The sequence below is a fragment of the Brachycentrus maculatus genome, unplaced genomic scaffold (assembly GCF_059751285.1).
Source record: "Brachycentrus maculatus isolate JH-2025_06_01 unplaced genomic scaffold, ASM5975128v1 h1tg001065l, whole genome shotgun sequence".
NCBI classification, from domain to species: Eukaryota; Metazoa; Arthropoda; class Insecta; order Trichoptera; family Brachycentridae; genus Brachycentrus; species Brachycentrus maculatus.
The window spans coordinates 34893-40000 of record NW_028281771.1 but is presented as its reverse complement, the minus strand read 5'-3'; the positions used below and the strand labels follow the sequence as shown (position 1 = coordinate 40000).

At 30.5% G+C, this 5108-nt stretch overlaps 1 pseudogene; it reads left to right on the top strand.

Annotated features, from left to right (window-relative positions):
• Positions 1 to 1480: 1480 nt before the first annotated feature.
• LOC148299579 (histone H2A-like) lies at positions 1481 to 1791 on the top strand (annotated as a pseudogene).
• Positions 1792 to 5108: the final 3317 nt, after the last annotated feature.

The window sequence follows — 5108 nt, the reverse complement described above, 5'->3', positions numbered from 1 at the left end:
TCATATAAGATAAAGTATGGATTCTAGTTATTTAAATTTTTATATCATAGTATTGGAGAATAGTTCCATAAATAATGTGTTCTTGCTTGACTCTTAAATATTTGTGATGAATGTTTAATGCTGATATGTACAGGTACATGATCATGTATACATGTAGTTCTCTGGCCAGCAGCTGTATATACTTGACGGATATCTGATTCTCTTATTATTATTTGTCTTGTCTCCCCCAAAGTGAAGAGTTCGTTCTTAGTATCTTCATACTTCCTGTTCCCAGAACTAAATCAGTCCACATGCTGTTCTGATCTACCAAAATAACAACGTTTGCTCCTGAACATAAACGGTAAGGAATCCTATTACATGCACATACTTATACGAAGAAAATATTTTAACCAAAAATTAAAATATTATTTAAACTGCTTTTATGAATTTAAATTTAAAAAATGTAGTTTAGATTGACATCTCAACAAAGATGAAGAAGAATATCCAAATCTGGGTGTTTACGCGGCTTACAAACTGCCATAAAGTGGTTTAAATGATCACTTTATATGTACAGTTGTTTTCTTAAATTATTTATAGATTCGGCATAACTTTGTTGAATGACATGATTAAAACAGTTTTACTTTTCACCTGTAAATGAAAACATCTTTCGTTTTTTAAACTAGTCGCGTGTAATTTAATAAAACTCATAAAGTTTAATGGTAAAGTGGTATTATGCAAGTGTTCAGCCCTTTGCGGCTGTCCAAACTTAAAACACAGTAAGGGACATTTTTTTGTAGTACGTTTTTTTTGCATTTTTAGACTAAGTAGAATCTACTTAGTTCAAAAATGCAAAAAAACGTACCTACTCCAAAAAAAATGTCCCTTACTGTGTTTTGAGTTAAGACAGCCGTTTGCTCCTTTGCTTCCTCCCAAGTCAGATCCGCATCCCAAAGTTCTGACAAGAACCAATTAAAGATAATAATTTATGGAAACTAAATTTTCACAATTTTAATGCTTATAAAGTATTTAATTCAATAACGGATAATTGATTAATATTTTTAATAGTCACCCAAATCCTCACTAACCAAAAAACTTGTTTGGTTGAGTGTAACAGATGGTTGGTTTAAATTGTGACGGTATTAGGATCTTTTACCCTAAAGTCGGTAGGTACCTATGCTAAGTTTGTGGTTTGGGTTTCCGTGGTATGTGTTCCCACCACGTGTGTTTTATTGAGTGCTGTCAAATTTATGTTGAAGTTGGAAAAGATTTGAAATATTCATGTAACTTTACCATTTTAAAGTAATAAAATAAACTTCTAGAACGATAAACGTTTTTATTATTATTTGAAGCCAATGGAGAGGTTACTTTAATTAATAAATTTAAAAATGTAGATTGAAGAATATCGCCTCTTAATAATATAAGTAGAATTTGGATTATTTGTATGGCGACATTTTCGTAAGATACTACCTGAAGGGCGCTTATAAAAACTTGGATAATAATAATGTGGAATGCAGGGTCAATTTTAAGCACCCAAAACACGCCAGCTCGCATCTACTGCGCTGAGAAAATTGGGGCTTATGCGCCCGTATACCTCGCCGCCGTCATGAAGTACCTGGCTGCCAAGGTTTTGGAGATGCCCAGCAAATTTACCAGTGACAACAAGAAGACCAGCATCACCCCCGCCATCTGCAGTTGAATATCCACAATAAAATGAGCTCAACAAGCTCCCGCGCTACCATCGCTCAGTGAAGCGTCCAGCCCAACATCTTAGCCATGCTCCAGCCCAAGAAGATCGAAAAGAAAGCGCAATAATACGGCGGCTCCACTTTCCCCCCTCCAGATTCAGCAGATTGATGACGTTTTTCTTTAATATATATATATAAATATATATATATATATATATATATATATATATATATATATACATATATATATATATATATATATATATATATATATATATATATATACATATATATATATATATATATATATATATATATATATATATATATATATATATATATATATATATATATATATATATATATATATATATATATATATATATATATATATATATATATATATATATATATATATATATTTTATATCATTATCATTTCCATATCATAATCCATTCTGTATAAGCGCCCTTGAGGTAGTATTTTACGAAAGTTGCGAAATCCAAGTTATCTAAAAACATTATTAGTGTTATAAAAATTTTAGTTCAAATAAATTATGAGTACCTTATTCATTTGCTTTTTCTTTAAAATAAGTAATATAATCATATTTGTTGACTGCGGTAATAAAACAAGAGAGATCGTGAACACATTACATTTGGTTTTTTATCTACCCCGATCCGCACCCAATGATTCATAAGGCACGACATATACGTAGTTTCGAACCAAATTTTGATCGTTATTTACACGAAGCTGTGTGTAATAGAATTACTTTATTATGGAAGCGGAATTTAAATTAATAATGAAATAATCAAAACCGGGACATCTACAACGGTAACAAATGAAGGCAGACCGATCGTTAATATAAAGATAGCTAATAATGATCTAGCTATATAAAAATATTTATCATTTTGAATATTCTCATAACCAAAAGACGCTCTGAAATAGTGACATTTTTAATGTAAGTGTTTAAGCTATGTTTTTTTTAAATTAATATTACGCACACCTGTAACCAAAATTTGTCCTGTCGGAAGCTAATCCACGTCCGTATTTATTTCGGTTTTGTATCCCAAAAAACACATCCCTTTAAACCGAGCTTTAAAATAAAGCTTCAGTGCCGCCCTTTTTAAAGTAGGCACTAACAAAAAATATTTACATGTAGGAATGGTTCATTCGCTACCGGGGTAATTTAGTTGAACTCTCAATAGAGATGGGAGGGTTCGGTTAAGGAGCAAAAAATTCAATACCTCTTTTTACCCTCATTTGACGGGATGTAGTTGTTGGGTGTGAATTCGGCCGATCCCATTTAAATGAATACCACGATTCAAATATTTGCTTAAATCAGTGCGAAATATATTCATCGGGGGTTTTCCAGGATTTGAAGTGTTTATTTCACCCCAAGAATACAGTGGTTATATCTCCAATAATTTAGTTCGTATCAATTATTTACTTCTGTATACTTATATTTTGTCTGAACATACTCATTTATTGTATAATATAGCAACGTTTATGTTTACCTATGCTTTTTAAATTTTGTTTTTTGGACGTTAAAATTTTGATTGAAGTTCCGAGAGCGACTCCCATATAGGAAATATTCAAGAAATAACAACTTTTGTATGAGAAGATGCATGAAAGTAGAGGAGGTAAAGAATGTTTGCAAAGACAGAGTGGTGTGGCGTTCGATTCTCTCTGCCTACCCCTGCGGAGAAGCGGCGTGATGGTTAGTTAGATAATTAGTTATTTCTTTTTGACCAGTTGATTATTTACAACTAAAATTATGTATTATTTATTAATCATGCACTAGATTATTCATTAAATAATAAATTATATTTGTGTATATAAGTGTCTTAACTTAAAATGAAATATTAATATTTTTTTCTTTTCTCATAGATCTATATGTGCATAGCATTTTTGCTTTGAATTTGTCTTTGAAATTATGCTGACTGAGTTGTAGAGATAATTTAACCTCGAAATAATCGTGAGTACCAAACGCTAACAGGAGTTATGGACATGATGGTTTTATAAGTTATCATTTAAGAGGGGTGTGTTTATTTTTAATTAGTATTTACGGCCTACAGCTGGGAATTAACACTTAAATGTTAGCTTTTAAACTTCTCTCCTAGAAAATATTTATTTAAGCTTTTTGAGTCTTATTTTCGTACACATTATTTATCTTTTTTCTGGTAATATTTTACTGGATTAAGTTAGATCGAGTGAAGTCAAAAGTAAAACCATTTTATTAAAACATATTTAAATATATCCAAAGTCTTGTGGTTAGTATAATGACTATCATCCTGGATGTTCCGGTTTCATTTCCCAGGAGAGATCAAAATAAATTAAATATACCGTAAAATCTATATTTTTGTTTTATATTTTAAATATACATTAAGGTGGTTTGGACATGTGGAGTGAACGGATAGTGAGAGAATGACAAAGAAAGTATATTTAGCGAATGTGAGCTGTAAAACAGAACGAGAACGGCCGATAGAGACTTGGCATGATCAGATCAATTAGAACCTAAAATCTGGAGGTGTCAAAAGTCTGCATAATCGGATGAAATATATGACTAGATGTATGGATGAGCTAGGAGTGTATGTCAGGACAGAAAGGTGTAGCGTTCCATGCTCTTTACCTACCCCTGCGGGGAAACAGCTTGATGGTAGAAGTACATGTAGGTTTATTTGTAATAGTCTTTAAGTGGAAGTGTGTAACAAGAGACGACCGCATGGAGATAATTTAGATGTAGGTTATATAAGTCCTTTGTCAATAAATCTTTACATGTAAACGATAAAAATAAATGAATGCAGACGAAGCTATGATTGTTTTGAAAAAAACATTTTCACGATGAAATTGTTAGTAAATTTATTTGATACAGCCATATTATTAATATTTATTTTCTAATCAAAGATATTCGGTTTCATCTCGAGCCAATCACTTTAGTAATTATATAATCTTAGCTAAGCAAACTTATTTTATTACCAATTTTGACTAAAGCACAAAATAATTATATTTCTAGGAATTTCGTCTACAAAGGAAATAAAGATCAGATGAGAAATTACAATCTTAGTCTTTGTTAAGAAGTTGATATTAATTAATATAAATGTTAAATTAAATGGAAACTTATTTCACTTCCTTCAATATTAATCATTTTAATAACAAAAACATTAATAAATAAGAGTTAGAAGAGAAAAATAAAATATTCAGTCAATTCGTTATAACTAAAATTATTCAACTGTAAAATTTAATTACCGTCGTGTTTAATTTATTTTGTATATTTAAAACATTGTTCACTTTATGGTCACATTCTCCTTATCATTCATCGTTCACATTGTATTGTATATTACACTTAAGTGGTATTACACAAACTGAACGATGAATGATAAGGAAAGTGTTGGTGTTTAATTAAACATGAGATATGAACAAGGCGATAAATAATGAAATTAAAAG